At 39.2% G+C, this 19,636-nt stretch overlaps 1 pseudogene; it reads right to left on the bottom strand.

Annotated features, from left to right (window-relative positions):
* Positions 1 to 9,115: 9,115 nt before the first annotated feature.
* LOC118534514 (U6 spliceosomal RNA) lies at positions 9,116 to 9,202 on the bottom strand (annotated as a pseudogene).
* Positions 9,203 to 19,636: the final 10,434 nt, after the last annotated feature.

The following is a 19,636-nucleotide window of genomic DNA, read 5'->3' as shown; positions in this document are numbered from 1 at the left end:
CCTCTGCTGTTTTCTGCATGTCTGTATTCATCCTTCCATCCAGCTGTTTACTAATTCAAGACATTCAACAAATGCTCACTGAACACATCTTCTGCGCCAGGCAAGAGAACGTCAAACAGAGCAGACGTGCTCTTCTCCATTTCTCAGGGACATTTCCCTGCTCCCGTGGTCCACATTTAGCCACATGCAGGGACGGACATACAGCCCCTTGGTCCCATCTCTCTCCCATTCTGGCCACGAGAGAGGCCGCCCAGTGAAACAGGCTACCCAAGTCTCCCTCTTTGGCTCAGAAAGCTCTGGGCAGGCAGCCCTCTGATCTTTTTGTGCATCTCCCTCCATAGTATTTAATACACTATATTTTTTTAAAAGTCATTCGGACACTAGCATAGCTGACCATCTACATAAAAAAGCACACACTTCAGTGAAATAATGGGGAGAAGTCCTCAAGTTTCACTGATAAACTAATTTTTAACATGGTAAATTATTTGTTCAAAATCATAATTCTTTCATCTGGTTGCTTTCTACCAGATGTCTAAAAAACCCAGCCGAGGACCTACCAAGCTCTGCACCACTTCAGTGCTAACTAGTTCAGGGGGCCTACCTTGCTGAGAGTCTCAGTGACTCCATAACTGTCCAGGCCGATGCTTTTCCACAGCAGGGGACAAACAACCATAATGACCAGTGCTCCTCCATACTGATTAGTAAGCTATTTCAAAGACCATGTTGATCTATAACAAGACCTTTGACCTGCATATTCCTTCTGTGCAGGATGACCCTTATATTTACACGTTAATCTATTATCGTGTAAAAGGAGGCCATTAAACATTATCCCATCTCATGTGAAAGACATACTGGGGGAGGGGGTAACAAATTAAGCTGGTTCCATTTAGCTCCCAAGGATTTTTTGCTGTGCTATCCCATTAAGTCTCCAGGACTCCAGCCCACCTCTCTTGGGCTCACATTATGTCCTGAAGCAATGTGAGGTAAGACCCAGTTAGGCAGAAACCAAGCAAAATTTAAGGAAATGGATCTGCATCATTTCTTCAGGGTGGCCGCAAACAAGATGCTAGCTGATGGAGCGAAATCTTCAGCTGAAGCAGAAGGCAAGTTAGTAAAGCCAAGGGAGGCTGCAGAGGCAGGAGATGCTCACTTGGCTGAAAGCTAACACTCGCCGGCGAGGACTGCTCCTGTGAGGTCGCTGGTGGTACTACATCTCGCGGGGACACTCCTGACGCAAGACTCTGATTGCGAGGCTGCTCCAGGTCCCATGTGCTTAGGTATAACCGCCTCCACTTGCCCCTTTTCCTCCCCGTCCCACCCCTGATTTACATACACACGGTACTGGTACTTTCCTCTCTCTTCTTGTCTGTCGCCATGACAGGACCCCTTTCCTACCTGTAGTGAAGCCCTACTGTTTTCTGTTTCTGTTCAAGATATTTTCTTGGTGCCCCAAATTCTCCTGTTTTGGCTTCTAGCTGAACTATTTTGTCCCTTTCTTCTAATGAGTCTTAAAAAACAAACAAAAACCTCTTTAATATTTAGCTTTTTAATTTTTTTTTAAGATTTTATTTATTTATTTGATAGAGACACAGCGAAAGAGGGAACACAAGCAGAGGGAGTGGGGGAAGGAGAAGTAGGCTCCCCGCTGAGCAGGGAGCCCCATGCAGGGCTCCATCCCAGGACCCTGGGACCATGACCTGAGCTGAAGGCAGAGGTGTAACCAACTGAGCCACCCAGGCACCCCAATATTCAGCTTTTTTATAATAAAATTGATGGCACATCAGAACCCAAATCTGATCAACAAGAACAACAAAAATGTCTGTTGTTGTTTCAGTGCAGAAGCTTAAACTCTAAACTCTTCAAGTGCAGCAAAGAAAGAGAAGAAAAACAAGAGTAGTTTGTTCCATTGTAAAATATTAGGAATATAATATTCACAATTCAAAGAGAATTAATGAAGAATCTGAAAAGAAAGAAGCTTGCTTTAAAGAGATCTTGGATCTTGCTGGCCTTCTTATATTAATCATTTCTCTCTTTCTTCCATGTAGAGGAGCCCGCCTGTCCTGACTTCCATCTGTCATTAGGAGAACATGACCATCTGGAGCCAGAACAAGATCATCAATCCTTCCACATATCCAAGTTCTTTAAAAAAAATTTTTTTCTATATAACACAACTGAGAAGTCATTTGTTAAATTCCACTGCTGGTTCTGTCTGATTTCTGTTAGGGATTCATTCCACCTCTGAGTGTGGTGAGCAGGGCCATGACGTGAGGGCAAAGATGCCACCTTTGGGATCTGTTTTCCTTTCGTATTGCTGCTGTAACAAATTACCACAAACAGAGTGGCTTGAAAGAGCATGAACGTATTTTCTCATACTGCTGGAGGTCAGAAGTCCAAATGGCTCTTATGGGGCTAAAATCAAGGTCAAGGAGAACTGTGTTTCTTTTGGAGGCTCTAGGGGAGAATCTGTTCCTTGACTTTTCCAGATTCTAGATGATGCCCGCATTCTTTGGCTCATGGTCACACCCCTCTGACCTCTGCTTCCATCATCACAACTCTTTCCCTAAAAGGCCCTTGTGCTTATATTGGGCCACCTGGAAGTGCAGTATAATCTGCCCATCTCGAGATCCTTAACTTAATGACAGATGAAAAATCCATTTTCCCATATCAGTTAACATATTTCTAGGTTCTAAGGATTAGGAGGTAGATATCTTTGTTGCGGGGTGGGGCGGGCATTATTCTGTATGCTGCAGGGTCTGACATAAGCAGAGGCTTACTTCCTGGAAATCAGCCTGATTTCCAGTTCACTATCAGGTAAATGCATGGGGATTGTTGGTATCTGGGTTTGACCTTTGGCTTATTTGACTGTAGTCCTAAATTCTGGTCTTAGTCTATGGGTGTTACAAAGAGTAGCCCAGGCTTCAAGTTAGACACATCTGGGTTGTCATCTCCACCACTCAGGAGCTCGGAGAACCTGGGCAAGTCCCACAGCTTCTCTGAGTTTTGATTTTCACCTCTCTTCTATGGGGACGTTTTAGGGGAAACACACACAGAGACAGAGACTTGCCCGTAAGGGTGTTCTTCGGAATAACACTGGGAAGGGAATGAGAGAAGCAGAATCGGACTTCAATGCAGTCACAAGAAAGGCTTCAGCCAGTCCCACAGCGATTCTGTTGCTGGGATGGTCCTTCAACATTGTCCCTCCATAGGGCAAATGAGCCAAGCAATGGTACCACCTGCCAGGGTTGGGACTAGGGTGAGGTAAGGGAGGCGCTCTGCTCAAGGATAAAATTTAGGGGTGCCAAAAAACTCAGTAACCAAGATAAATATTTTAATGCACTATTTCTAGAAATCTAAATTAATACAACATCCACAAAGAACAAAATATTGAACCATATTAAATAAAGATGGGATCAGTAGGAGTGCTGTGTGGACCCATATTGGAGCCTCAGGCCGAAAGAGAAATTAGTTCTTACAGATGCTGTCTTTATTTAAAATTGTCATATTTGATCATCGTGGATTCTTCATATTTTTTATTTTTAAAAATAGCGCATGAAGATACTATTTCGCTTGATTACTGAGTTTTGTGGCAAGGCCCATTCCTCACTTGCTCCACCTTCCTCTTGGCCCTGCATTGTACGCAGGCTATCCCTCCCCCCACTCCAGTAAAGGGTATAATCTTTGGCCAAGGATAATTCCTAAAAAAGGGCTTAGCTGTGAGCCACCAGCAGCCAACATCCTGGCAGCTGGGGGAAGGAATGCTTTGATCCTGAAGAGGAAGACGGAGCCTACTACAGAATCCACTGGTGGGATGCAATGCCTATGGATAAGGAGATTACTTTTTTATATAGTTTTTCAGTCATTGGGATAGAAAAATAGTCATTAAGCACTTAAAGACTTACGTGGCTACTAAAGCTAATTGTGTCAGTTGCTAGTCATACTAGTGAATGTTGTCACGGCCAAGGCTTGTCTGACCTCCTCCTTCATCTTCCTAAGATCCACACATCTGAGTGAAAGGCCCAGATAATTTACTTAAAACTGAGGTTGCCATTAATATTACTGTAAACATATGACTTTGATCTATGGTTTATTAGCTTTGGTAAGAATTGCTGAGCAGATAAGCCAAAGTGAAACTTCATTCTATCCCACGGCCTGTCTACACCCTTAACCCCAGACAACTTTCCTCTGCTGGTGATCACAATAAAGTGATGGATAGGTATAAATCTTTCATTGCTACAAGGGAAAAAAAAAAAAAAAAAAAAAAAAAATATATATATATATATATATATATATATATCTCAAAGTGCAAACCCTACCAAATGTGGGTTACTGAATGACCTTGGTAAATCCAGCATATATACACCATGTTTTGGAAGCTTGCTAACTTGGCATGGAGAAAAAAATCTATAAATTCTTTTTTTTTTTTTTTTTTTTTTTTTTTTTTTTTAAAGATTTTATTTATTTATTTGACAGAGAGAGAGAGACACAGCAAGAGAGGGAACACAAGCAGGGGGAGTGGGAGAGGGAGAAGCAGGCTTCCCGCCGAGCAGGGAGCCCGATGCGGGGCTCGATCCCAGGACCCCGGGATCATGACCTGAGCCGAAGGCAGACGCTTAACGACTGAGCCACCCAGGTGCCCCAAAAAATCTATAAATTCTTTATCTTCATTCAAAGATCAGTTATTCTTAAGGGGGAAAGGAGTTTATAAACCTTTGAGAAGATTAGTGATTCTCAAAAGGGGACGAGATTTACACCCCCTGGGGGTCCTATCAGAAGCTCCTGAACAAGGTATTTAAAGCTGTGGCCCCTTCTCAGCTTCCCACTAGAGAAGTGTTTTAACACTCAACATCATCTTCTCTGAAAGGATTCATGATTACTGCAGTGATGCCTGTTACTGATAGGAGAATAACATTGACATCTGGTGTATTGGGACATAAGAGGATAAGAAACACTGTTACAAATTTTGACACAAGTGTACCTGAAACACAACAGTGGCAAGACATTGCACAACTAACTGGTGTGCCTAGTGTCATTTGCCTCATGAAAAATGTAACTGCAGCTTTTTTTTTTTTACCTTTTTTTTTATACTGAAGAACAGTTGACACACAATGTTATAATAGCTTCAGGTGTCCGACATAGTGGTTGGACAAGTCTATTCCATGCTCACTACAAGTATAGCTCCCATCTGTCACCATACAGCGCTGTTACAATGCCATTGACAATATTCCCTACTCTGTGACTTGGAGCTCCATGACTTTTTCATTCCCTAACTGGAAGCCTGTACCTCCGGCTCCTCTTCACCTATTTTGCCCTCCCCTCTGGCAACTTTTTCATGAGCCAAATTTCAACAGTAGCTACTGAAAGGTATTTAAAAAGTGCATCATTTGCAGAAACCATCTCTTTTCAGGAATACTGGAGATTTTTAACTTTCCATCTTGGTTGAAGGAAAAAGGAGGCACTTTATTATATTGCAATAAGTCCTCTCCATATTTGGAAATAAACATTGCTGACACTCCCTTTTGCTTCTTGGCTTGATACTAGTTCTCTAGCTTTCTTTTCCCCCCTCCTCCTCCTTCTCCCCCTCCTCCTCCTCCTTCTTATAAAATGACTTCACTATCTTTACTAATGCAAACCTCACACTGATTCTTATGAAAGAAGCAACAGAATTTCTGGACACTGTGTACTCTTCAGATAATGCACCTCTACAATGAATCAGTTTCTTTTTCTTATTTTGCAGATCATTTAGCAAAGTGTACATCCTAAAATGGATTGTGTAAATGCTTTTTCATCTGTGAGCTTATTATATTTCCTTTGGAAATTCTTTGTGATTTTAACATCCTCGGGGGTAGGGTGCTGATGTTTTATATTTACTTTTGTTTTTATTTTTCTCTGGTTGCCTTTTAAATCCAACAGTCCCTTCTCTTTCCTCGTGATAATCATTTCTTTTATGATCTGAAAGCACTTTGTTTTTCTCCACTGTAATCCTAGTTGATTGTACAATATCTTCATTGTTGCTCAGGGCATAAGGCTTGAGGTTTCCGCTGCAGCGTCCAAACCATGATGAGCTTCAGTCATGGCCATTGACAGAAGCTCCAGCTTTCGTCTGGTCTTTGGAACAACCTTATTTACTGCCTTTAATATAATGTTGTTGGACAGTTGATCTTCTAGATGATCTGATGGAGGTTACACTTCAGAATCACTTCCTTGGAATGTCAAAGATTTATTTTCCTCTCATTCATTAAGGAGGAAAAAAAAGAAAGAAAACATAAAATGAACAAATTGAAGAGTCTGCATGACAGGTATCTTTTTGTGAGTATTTCCCACCACCATCCCCTCCCATTTTAAAACTAAAATAGTGTGTAACTGAATGCCCACTCACATTTCATGTGTTTTTTTTTAAAGCAACTGCCCCCCTTCCAAAAAAAGTAACTCCTCTTATACAAGGGGAAGAAAGATACCAATATTTTCAGAAACCTTTTAGAAAGAACTTTGAATCCCAGAATATTAAAGAAAAGTTGCAGATAAGTTAATCCTGCAAGTATTAAATTGAGGTAGATTACAAAATAAATTATAATAACATGGATTAATTATTGACCTTTCAGGTGGAAAGTAAAAGAATATTTTTAAATTTAATGAACTGTAGATGTTTTAATTGTTGTGATATTATGCTTTAAAAGTGGCTTTCCACTGGACATTCTTAAATCAAATTTAAAAATTACATAAAACTTTTGGGGCGCCTGGGTGGCTCAGTCGTTAAGCGTCTGCCTTCGGCTCAGGTCAGGATCCCAGGGTCCTGGGATCGAGCCCCGCATCGGGCTCCCTGCTCGGCGGGAAGCCTGCTTCTCCCTCTCCCACTCCCCCTGCTTGTGTTCCCTCTCTGGCTGTCTTTCTCTCTGTCAAATAAATAAAATCTTTAAAAAAATAAAAAAAAAAATAAAAAAAAATAAAAATTACATAAAACTTTTGATTGCCATGATTGTTCTTGTACTTTATATGTATATCAGAAGAAAAATATTAGATACACATATGTTTCTTTTTGCAAATGCCATGATTAGAGAGTTTCTAAAGTATCACAGAATGCATCAGGTAGGGATTATTTTATTTTTGCTACAAATGGTAAACTGATTCAATTATTTTCTATAGTTTTCTTCATTGAAAACGGTCACTTTCCACTTGTTGATAATTTTGATTTGAATGTTCTTGCTCAGAAATATGCCCAAATGCTTTGTCACTTTTTTAGGGAATGGAGTTCTTTCTTTGGGGACTATGCATTACATGTAAATTTGTGATATAACCGTATTTGTGACTTGAGAGTGTAATAAAAATGTTAGATTTACAGAAGTATTGCTCAGTATGACATCAGAGTTTACTGTACATTATTATTTAATAATATTAAAGAAACAAAGATAGGAATTAGAAGATAGTCTTCTAGCATGTTTTGTTCCTTTCAGGAAAATAACATGTGAGCCCCTGAAAAAAGGACCTTTCATTAATACTGATTGAAAACATTACTGAATTGGAATGTGACTGTGGGAGTCCAGCATATTGCAGTTTATGCTTTTTAGGCCGTTTAAGGGTTGTTCTCGTGCGTACACTCCGTGCTTACAGGCTCAGAATTACTCACATAGGCATTCAGTTGTCCTCACACTGTCCTGATGGCCGTTTGATTGACTTGGCAGTGCATGACATGGTGCACAGCCCAGACCACCCAACCCTTCCTCAACTCGAGCAATTACAGTCCTGCGAAGCAGGATGGTGGCTGATACTTAAGGAGGCCTCCAAGTTGGAAGAACACAGACCAGTTCAGAAATAGTTTTACCGCTAAGCTTCTGTAATCAGCCTGGGTAGGCAGACGTACCTTTTTTCATTCTGACCAAGTAGGGCCAAGTGGTTATTGTTATTTTTAATTTCCATTCAGAAAAATGGGGTTGAAATGTTTACTGGTCAAGGTTATTTTAAGGAGTAAAGAGAGGGAAATGGTGCTCTGCTATTTATAAAGTACCTACTAGGAACAGGGCATTGTATTTAGTGTTTGAAAGGCTTATGTTTGTAGGTCATAGTTTATACACTGTGGGCCATGTGAAAGGCTCAACTTTAGAGGGCCTCCAATGAAAAGCTGCTTGCTGAAATTTTGTTACAGTTCTACTGTTAAGCATAGCTTCATTCATGAGGCTTATTCTGTGTATCTGGAGAGTAGCATTCTAATGAGAAAAAAGCCTGGGAAGTTTTATTCATATCTCTTAAGCTATGCTAAAATTTTGCTGTTGCTGTAACTAGGAACTTATTAAGTTTCAGATTTTATTAGCCTCTGGGAAATTTTGGAGTTAGCAGAAGAGAGCAAAGAGGAAAAAAAAAACTTATCTCGAACTCCCTAGTAAAATGCAGGAGGAGCACAATAAAATAGGTATGGGTAAAATTATATCTGGTGTTTTGGTGGATCACCTTGTAGAATGAAATGAACTATAAACTCCAAATGGGACACATTTACCTATTAGTAGACAGGAAAATCCTAATAAAAACCGTGACAGTTTGATTTAAAATAATTTCAGTCAGAAAGGATTTTCTAGTCTGGGTACCACTATGCTTTTAGAATTTGCCTTGGGTATTCGAGTTGGATACACACACCAGGAAGTAAGAAGAGAATAGCTACTCTACATGGTTGTCACAAAGTCCGTGGATTCTTTTCCGATGGGAGAGGATGTGAATGTGGTAGGCATGGGGATGGCCAAGAAAGGGTAGAACAGCTAGAACAATCATGGCAGAAGGAAACGACAGAAGACTGAGAAGGAAGATACCAATAAAAGGCAGACTAGGTTTGTAAACGTGGAGTTCAGGGCTATATATATGATGCTAAGGCTTTACACCCCGAAGGCCCTTACAGACATTACTGTGTTACATCAGAGTTGATGGATACCTGGAGATCTTATGCCTAAAGGTATATCATTAATTTCTATCCATTGTACAAACTAGAAAATTCCACAGAAAGTGTTTACATTAAGAAAAAGAGGTGGGTGAACTAAAAAAAAAGTAGTCATCAGGTTAAGTGATCAATCACTTACATAAAACATCTCATCATTCCCCAAAGGTATAGATAAATGGAGTAATTTCTTTTTTTTTTTTTAATATGGGACACTTCGCGAATTTATATGTCATCCTTGCATAGCGTCCATGCTAATGTTCTCTGTGTCATTAAATTTCTTACTCACCTTTTCTTTATCCTCCATCTATCTGCTACTTTTCAAAATAGGCAAAAATCATTTTCAGCCAAATGATAGCATTTATTGTGGGACATACTCCCTCAAATTCATAGCCAATGGTGATAATTGTATTTATAGCAAAGACATGTACCTCGTATTTTCTATTTTCATTTGCCTTGCTTTCATTGGTTTATTTGTTTATTCATTCATTCATTTATAATTTGTGACTTCCTAAGTGAGTTCTAAAATACTAGATTGAAAATATATTCTTAATCACATGTCTAAACTATGTCAAATATGTGTAATGGTTTGGAAAAGACATATGTCAACTATTCCTTGTAATTTCTTCCTTGTGAACTCAGATTGACTGGGATTAAAAAAAATTCCATTGGTGTGCCCTGCCTTGTTGAGCTGGATATTCACATAGACCTGAGTATGATCCCATAGTCCTTGGTTAGAGAGTGTATAAGTGGGATGCACCATGAAACCTAGGCTGAAAGTCTCTTTTGGCTGTTTATACATAGATAGAGCGTCATCTACTATAAGATTACTCTGCTTAAATGTAATGATTTCATCAGATTCTCTTCCATTAAGACAAGACTAATGCACAAGTTCTAACACCTTGCCAAAATATTTATCATTGTGTTTTCTCCAAGTACAAATCTAAGAAATTGCCCACTTTATTTTTAGAAAAAAAAAAAATCTCTATTTCCCTCAGCATTTGAGAGTGCATTATCCTGATGTGACTCTTCTTTCCAGTAAAAAGTTGGGTACCCATTTTTAAATTCAAATATCCCAGATCAACATAAGGTCTTTAGCCAATAATAATAAAGCTTCATTCCACAGCATTTCTAGTTGTCTTTTGGGGGACCTCAAATGCTGAGAGATGTTTTAATTAGTTCATAATTAACAATTATTAGTCTGGTCAAGACCCCACCTTTATTTTCCTTCATATGTTTTTTTTCTTCCAGTCTGTTCCCTATCCCTCCCCCACCACCCACCATCTATCTTTCCCTCTCCTACAGGCAGCCACTTTTAATGAGCTCAATATAGGTTATTGTAAATGTCTTTTAAAAATATATAAACTGGTTGTATGTATGCCTGCCTTAATATACATAAGTGGTGCTGCACAGTAGATCTCATTCTCTCCTGTACTTTTTATTCATTCAATGCTGTATTTTTAAGATGATGCTATATATACTAATCCATTGCTTCTAACCACTGTGTGTTATTTCATAGGAGGCACCCAACACATTTTAATTATCCATTCCTCCAATGATAGATCTAGGTTGACACCAGCTCCTAGCTTCTACAAACTAGGTCGCTGGCCCTAGGTTAGGTCTTAGATCTACACATGGTGAATCTCTCCAAATACTGCAAATTGATCTAATCAGACTCCCCAACACTTGATATTATTGAAAGTTTTAATTTTTACCAACCTGATAAATATATATATATGTTTCTCTGACTGCTAGTGAGGGTGACCATTGGACTGTATACTTATGAGCCATTTGCCGTTCTCTTCCATGAATTGCCTTTTTCACATCTGTAGCAACCTTGAGATTAAAATATAGCATGAAAGTTGGAAATCAGATTGTTTGGGGAAATTTCCAGGTAGTGAGAATGGTTAATTATGTATGTGAATCACAGTTTCACAACTTAATTGCTGGTTGACTTGGAATAAAGCGCTATCTTTCCATGTGTCTCTTTTTGCATGCATGCCAAGTATGTGAGCCCACGTGTGGCAATAAAATGCGGGAAAATAATACTCGTGGCTTACTGTGAAAGAGAAATCCTATATTTAATATAGGATTATTTATATAAAGTTCACAGTACAATACATGAACAATTTTAAGTGCTCTGTAAAAGTCAGTTGCTTCCTATTCTGTGTGATGCATATGAGGAACTCAATAAATGGAACCTCATAATATTCATGTCATCATCATCATTGTCACTGTATGTTTGGGAAGGTTTAGGGACAACCTTGCCTGAAGACACACATAAATCACCGGTCTTCTTAAGATCCTCTTCAGTCCTATACGTTCACAGAGTTCACCCATAAAAATTTGCCTAAACCTCCCAGGTCAGATAGATATTTGATGTTTGCTATTTTCTTAAAATCTTTTAAGGTAACATCTTTGGGTGTTTTTTAAACTGATTTTAAAGTGACCAAATAAATCCTCTAAAAAATCTAGAAACTTTAACTGAAGCTATATTCTTTCCTTCCTTCCTTCTTTCTTTCCTTCCTTCCTCCCTTCCTTCCAATGGAGGGCTAGTTATTTATGCAGCATCTGTATGAACTAACACTTTATACTAGTTATCTCTTGCTGTGTGATGAATTACCACAAATTTCATGGCTGAAAACAGCACACATTTATTATCTCACAATTTCTGTGAGTCTGGAGTCTAGGCATGACCTAGTTGGGTCTTCTGCTTAAGATCTTACAAAGCCACAAGCAAGGTGTCAGCTGGGCTGTATTCTTATCTGGAGGCTTAAATAGGGAAGAATCTTCTTCCAAGTGTATTCAGGTTGTTGGCAGAACTCATTCTCCTTTCACTTGTAGGACTGAAGATCTTGGCTTCTTGTTGAGTGTCAGCTGGATGTTGCCCTCAGTTCCTAGCAGACACCCCCATTTCCTAGAGGCCACCTGCAGCTCCTTGCCACACAGGCTTTCCCGTGGCTTCCTTCTCTGAGCCAGCAAAGAGAGCCTCTAGAGAAGTCCGCTTGCCAGACTGTCTTAAATAAGGTAATATAATCTCAAGAGTGACACCTCCTTACCTCTGCCATATTCATTGGTTTGAAGAAGGTCAAAGGCCACACGCAAGAGGAGAGAATTACAGAAAGATGTGAACCTCAGGAGGCAGGAAATGTGGGGGGTCCCCTAGATGGTGTCTGCCACACACCTCCAATACCCCCACATGTAAATAGGCACATAAAGACAAAGACAGAGAACTCTGCTAACAAGTATTATATTCTGTCCTACTTACTTAGAACTCTTAAAACTTTGTGAATTTTTGTAATTATCAATTTTAAATTGTAATTATAAATTTTATAAACTTTGTAACTATTTAATTCTTACATTTATTTGTACCCTCTCTTATTTGGCTCCTTCATTTTTTTTTTAAAGATTTTATTTATTTGACAGAGAGAGACACAGCGAGAGAGGTAACATAAGTAGGGGGAGTGCGAGAGGGAGAAGCAGGCTTCAGGTGGAGCAGGAAGCCCGATGTGGGGCTCAATCCCAGGACCCCAGGATCATGACCTGAGCCGAAGGCGGACGCTTAACGGCTGAGCCACCCAGGCGCCCCTGGCTCCTTCATTTGATAGAGCTTAAGGGTTATAGGGAATCAAAATTTAAATGACAACTATAATATAATGTCACAAATGTTATCAGAGAGAAAGCCAAGGTGATGGGCAGGCACATGGGAGGGATACCCAATCTATTCTGGAGAGGAAAGGAAAGATTTCTCAGAGGAAGTGACCACAACATTTTAACTGGAAATCTTGAATGTAGTAAAATAGCAGAATATGAAAGTCTATACTGAGAACCAACATTTTTTATGACCTAAGCAGTAAGCAGGATTGCCTTTATTTTTACCTGTCTACTTAAACCTCAGTAAATACACAGTAAAGTTTTAGTGATACATTAGTAAAAATGGGACTATGAACAAACTCATAAAAGATTATATTATAATGTCCTTGGATAAAATTATTATTAGCTATCTAAACTTGGGCAAAACTCTTCTCCATGGCTCAGTTATCTCTTCTATAAAATGAGTTCAAATTGGCAATTTCTAAGATATTTAACAAGTCCTAAATGCCATGACCCTATGAGTTTATGGGATTGAGAATGGCTTCATATAAACAGGAATGATGGTGGTGGCAGGCACTTCTACTGAGATCCAAACCTAGGTCTCTCAGCCTGTTCAAGCAAGACCTCCGCCAGCAAAGACTTTGTGGGGATTATCAAAAGGCTCCCCATCCCTGGTGGATACATGACCGAAAGGTATTCCTTCTTTAAGACCCAGAGTTTTTCAAGAGCAGTGAGAGATGGATTTCAGGGCCTCGAATGCTACAAGAGCAAAAAAAGTATATGATGGTACTGAGTTCAGTGTTATTTCTGATCCAGCTATGACCATTCAAGGCTCCAGCTTCACAAGAAACAGAAATGTTCTGAAAAAAGTTACTACCAACTTCAGATACATATAGATTCCTGAATACTCCAGTTTTAGAAAATGAGGTGCTCTCGGATTTATTTTTAACATTATTTACCTGGGCACCTAACATATTTGAAGGCAGAATTGTATGTTTGTACGAAATAATTTGATTTCATTTTTTTCCCTAATTCAGTCTGTTTTTCAGGCTCTGGTATAATTATACTTAAGACATTTGGGGAATGGCAAAATTATCAGATTTATAAGGTGAAGGCTACCATCTTTCAAGGTGGATTTCCCATTTGTCGCTCCTGAGTGATAGCTCCTGTCACAGTCCGCTCCCTCTGTCCCAGGGCCATCAGTCCACATCAGCTCGGCCCCTTCCTGGGAGCAGACACCCCCAGTTGGCTCCTCCCGGGGACTTGCTACCCACTGCATCCTGTGATTCATCTCCCCAGGGCAGGCTGCGTCACTGGTTGCGTGGTAGCTATCCAGGAGCCATTAGGCCCTAATCCCCACTGGTCCCAAAGGCTCAACCCAGCAGGCGGCTCTCCTTCTGACAAGGGATCTTTAGGTTCCCAAATGCCCTAGAAGCTAAATGCCTTCTTTGCTGCCTCAGCAGCTGGCTGAAGGGTGGACGATATTTTTTGTTCAGTTTTGGCACTGAGCTGGATAGTCAAGGGCTGAGCAGATCCTGGAGAGAACCAACTTGAGTCTGACAGTCCTCCAGAACATGACACCCTCCTCCACCATACAACAGAGCCCAAGCAGGGTCTAAACTGAAAATATGAGGAATATTATATATATATTGAGTAATGTCTTATAGATATAGAGGATAAGAAACCACTTCTTTGACAATAGCAATTTATTGAGATTGAGCTCTGAGAAATGGTTAACTTTAATTATTGTTATTATCAATACCAGAATAGCTAATATTTATACTTAGTAATCATTTACTATGTGCAGACTTTAGGCTAAGCACTCTCCTGAATCATCTAATGAAATTTTCACAGTGCTCAGAGTTGCTACCTACTATTATTTTATTTCAAGGGCAATCTCCTTTTTTCACAAATAATTTAACAATAACTTATAAGTAAAAAGTTTAAATGACTCCCTAGAAGTTGTTTAAAAATGAGATAGATGGATATGTACTAACATGGAAAGATGTTCAAGGGATATTTTATTATTATTTTTTTTAAGATTACTTATTTATTTATTTATTTGACAGAGAGAGACACAGCGAGAGAGGGAACACAAGCAGGGGGAGTGGGAGAGGGAGAAGCAGGCTTCCCGCAGAGCAGGGAGCCCGATGTGGGGCTCCATCCCAGGACTCTGGGATCATGACCTGAGCCGAAGGCAGACGCTTAACGACTGAGCCACCCAGGCGCCCCGATGTTCAAGGGATATTTTAAATTGGAAAACAAAATGAAACAAAACCCAAAAGCTGTTGCAAAACTTTCTTTTCTGCAATTTTGAACTTCCTGCAAAAATGATGGCATTTATTTTGTAAAGAGAAAATGTATATCTATGTCATTAGACAAAAAAAATAAATATTTACCCATAAGGAATTATGAATTAAACTGTAATATAGTTAATTCTAAAGAATGGGGTGGGGAAGAGAAGGAAGGAGATGGACTCTCCTTTTACTTAAGTTTTTGTAATTGTACTTGATGTTAACTACAAACACTACATTGATTTTTGTAATGGAGAACTTTTTAAAGGTAAAAGTAAATAAATAAAAGATGTCGTAGTTTTGCTGGGTTCTATATATTTCCTTTATATTACTCAAATGAGTATTTCATCAAAGTTCTAAAGCATCAAAATAATGACAAGCCTCTAAATATTCACAATTGACTAAAACTAAGTAAACCTAACAAAAGAAGTCTGTGTCTACTTCTTTTATTGGCCTAGGTAGATTGATCTAAGTAGATTGTGCTAGCAGTTAGTTAATTCCTTGTAATAATTTAATGATGATAATTATGACCAACATTTAGATTTTTAGATTTACAGATTAAAAAACATATTCACTTGTATTTTTCACTTGACCCTTAGAGTGGTCTCTTATGGAGCTATTTTATCCTAATAACAGTAGCAGCAATCAGATATTGACACTGACACTCCATTGTGCATGAGCTGTACAAAGTACTTGACATCTACTATCTCATTTAATCTTTAAAACAGCCCTATGGATTAGGCGTGCATTAGGTTGGGCAGGAAGTAACAGAAAATAAATAACAATACCTCAAACAAAATAGAAATATGCCTTTTTTTTTCCTTCTCTAAAAGCCTGGGCAAATGATCTAGGGTGTTTATGGTGGTTTCATAATCATAAGTGGCCCAAGTTCCTGCTCTTGCTGGGTCAGGCTCCACGCTCTGCTTACCTCTCGTTTTTCAAGACCACTAATTCATCTCCACCGGCCGCATCTGAATCCCAGCCTGCAGAAGGGGAAAAAAAGGGAAGCCCAAGGGCAAGCTCCCTCTTCTTTTAGGGAAACTTCTTGGAAGTGGCAGGCGCCACCTCTCTTTTCACCTCTTTGGGGAGAAATTAATCACTTAAGCACATCTAACTGCAAGGGAGGCTGGAAATGTGGACTTTGGGCATCCTGGTGTCTAGCTATCGTCTGGGGATTTTTGGCTGATAAAGAAAGGAAGATAGATGTTGGGATAAAACTCACAGTCTCCATCATGGTATGTTGTCATTCTCATTCTACAAATGAGGAAACTGAGATGAAGAGAAGTTAACAAATATGCCCAATGTCCCACAGCTCGTAAGCAATAGAGCCAAGTGGCTTGACTGATGGCCATGTTCTTTTCACTGTGATACACTGTCTCTTGGACACTCAGTTCATCCATTTCTCAAGATAGTTAGAATGCAACTAATCAGATAAAAACACTTTTAAACCAAAAGGCCAACAAAGTAAAGTTTACTTTTTGTTTGAGTACCTGTTTGCTACATTAGCTATCCCTGTTTACCATGAATAAACAGACACTTTGTACATATTTACTTTTGGTCAATACATAGTTTAAAAGTAGAGTTCCTAGGATGAATTATAATATTTCTATCTAAGAGCTGTAAAACTAACATTCAGTCACTTTTTGAAATAAAGAATATATTCTCTCTATACATATATATATTATATGTAATATATATTTTAAGGACTAATAAGGAAATCCTTGGATAAAGATAAATGGCCTCCCTTATATCTATCAGGAAGACTGGCTTGTTCACTTACTATTAGAAACTATGACACACAGGGCACTGGCTGGCTCAGCCGGTCAAGAGCATATGACTCTTGATCTCAGAGTCGTGAGTTCAAGCCTCATGTTGGACATGGAGCCTACTTAAAAACAAAACAAAACAAAAAACTATTACACCATAAGACCGCATTAAATCAGATAAAAGGATGAATGACACTAGTTTGGAGATGATTGCAATAACAAGGTAATGCAATTACCTGATCAAATGTTATGTGTCCATGTGTCTCAGGCTGTAACAGAAGTCAAGATTTGTATCCAGCTTCAACTACACTGCTAGGCACTTGAAATGTGACTGGTCCAAACTGAGGAGTGCTAGAAATGTAAAATAAGATTTCACAGACTTCCAAAGACTTAGTAGAAAAATAAGAACGTAAAATAACAATAATTTTATATTGAAAAAATAATTTTATATTGACTACATGTTGAAATGATATTTTAGATATATAGATTTAAAAATATATCATTAAATTTAATTTCACCTATTTCTCATTACTTTTAAAAATATGGCTACTAGGAAATTTCCCTGCTCACACTTGAGGCTCATGTTATCTTTCTTTTCAACCCTGATGGTCTATATAACACCAGTAAAGAAGAAGACAAGGACAGAGGGTCTCTATCATTGTCCAAGAGGAAATAAAAGTCTTGCTCTGGAGTGCATTGAATTTCCCAGTCACTAGAGAGAGGCTCTGTTTCTGAATAGCAATATTTTAACTGGAATTCTAAAGACTGAGTTAATATCCTCTGGAAAACTATCCATAACTATCCCATTCCCTTTAAAAAGACTTCACTCTCAGAAAGGAGAAAGAGAAAGAGATGAAAGAGAAAGAGAAAGAGGAGAAAGAGAAAGAGAAAAAGAGAGAGAAAGAGAAAAAGAGAAAGAGAAGAAGATAGAGGTAGAGATAGAAGTAGATAGAGCTAGAGATATGGAGGTTGGGTGGGGGGAAGGGAGAACCATCTGATGACTAATCTGGCTCCCTAGATCTTCCAACATAAAAAAGGGTGCCTAGAATAGGAGATAAATGCATTTCTGGTAAGGAATTTGCTTCAGTGGAAGTAAATGCATTGATGTTGAACCAGTTGTGATGCTTTTAACCACAAATAATAGAAAAACAGATTTGATCAATAAGGAAACACATTGTCTTAACACTAAGGCCAGAGATAAGGCAGACTCTGGGTGATAAGGCTCCATTTCTCTGCAGATTTCTCCAGCTCTGCCTTCTGGGCATATTCACTTTATCTTCAAATTACGTCAGATAGCATAATAAATTAAAGGCTGCATTTTTTCTTATTCCGTGTAATTCTTGCCACCTTCCTCATCATTAAAAATCCCCAAAATAGAACTACATAAATCTTTTCACAGGTTTTTTTCTGGCATTTATTTACTTACTTGCTTATTTATTTAGAACCTGCAGTAGGCCAGGGAGGCAAAATTCTTGCTCTAATGGAGCTTGCTGTTTCTTTCTTATTAGATAAAATAGACAAACACAAACAAATCATATCCTCAATTTTGTCAAAATAGTAGGGTTCTTCAGTATGCTTAAAGCTACCCATGACCTAAACACACCTCTAGAAGTTCACACTTCGAAAACCAGCGGCCAAATTGAGTGGAAGAGCCAGACTGGTCAGTCCAAATTATTCCTTACGAGAAACTTGTAGCAACAGGTTTTTCTGTTCTTCAGTGATGTAGATCTCCCAAGGACTAATGCTTGTGGAATTCCATGGTGGTTCCTGCCAGATGTCTTTATCAAAAGAGGAGAGTGAGGCTTTAATTCTCCGTGAACTTCCTTTTCTCTTTCTACCCAGGAAAAAACATAAAGGGGGCATGCCTCTCTAGGGCATGCCTCTAGGGAAAAGGCCAGGTTGGGCTACCTGATTTTACTGCCATAGCACCATTTCTCAAAACACATTCAATAGGGGAGTGCTCCACAGAGAAACAGATCATCCCCCCCTTTAAACTGGTGAAGCATTTTGTCTGACCCTCTTATATGGCATTTTAGATCCCCTGCAATTTGAAGCAATCTGTCCTGGTTCAAGTTCCTATTTTAGTGATTTTGGATGTGTTATCTCACATTTGATGATCAAGTTCCCTGCGGAAGTTCTCTCTTTATTTCTTTGTGAAGTAGTTTTGGTTTTGTTTTAATGTCCATTTAAAACCTGGGGGGGGGGGGCGGGGGGAGGGCGGAAATCCTAGGAAACTGAAGCCCAGAGAATGAATGACTCCCGAAAGTTCCAGCTCAGGCTCTTTACCAAAAGCATTTGGGAGCCACAGTGACCCATGACCCTGATCGCCTCTTCTAGACATCCAAGGATCCAGGAATTCCCTGGTCATTGAATAATAAACGTCACACTTTCATCAGGAAATTCAGTTGGCAGGAGGGATGGGGGTTTCCAAAAACATTAGGAGAAAACAAAAACCAAGCCCCACCTCCATTTCAATTTTCCAATTTTTTGTCAGGCTTTGGATTGTGAGGGTTAGGCTGCCACTCATTTTCTGCTTTAATGTCCAACAAGAAAACACGGGAATGCTGTGCCACCTAGAAGTCAGCCCGTAAATATTTCTTGAAAGAATAAATGAATGAATAAGTCCAGACTTTCTCATTCTGGAGATTGCTATGAAGTTCTGTCTTCAAAGACTGGTTTAATTTCAGGCCAGTCTCAGAAAGAAAAACCAGCCGTTGTGACACAAGGGTGCTAACAAGGTTTCAGATGTGGGTTTTTTCCTAAAGCCCTGATTAAGTTTCATTACCGTTTCTCCACAGAAGATGATTTTATCCCAAGACAAGGAGAAAACAAAATGTCTTTAGTGCTCCTCAATTTTACCACTACCTTTGGCCAGAAAACGAGAAAACAGAAGGTAGTAAGGATGACGGGCCCACTCTTCAGGTCTGGAAGGAAGGTGTTTCTTGTGATTTAGAACAGTTCTTTGGGCTCTATGCAGATGAGTGAACTACAGGGGCATTCTTCTTGGCATTCTAAGTGGAATTGGCCATTGAAGCTGCTGAATCTTGAATGGAATACTTGAAGGCTTC

The sequence above is a fragment of the Halichoerus grypus genome, chromosome 4 (genome assembly GCF_964656455.1).
Source record: "Halichoerus grypus chromosome 4, mHalGry1.hap1.1, whole genome shotgun sequence".
Classification (NCBI taxonomy): Eukaryota; Metazoa; Chordata; class Mammalia; order Carnivora; family Phocidae; genus Halichoerus; species Halichoerus grypus.
This window is presented reverse-complemented; position numbering and strand designations above follow the sequence as displayed.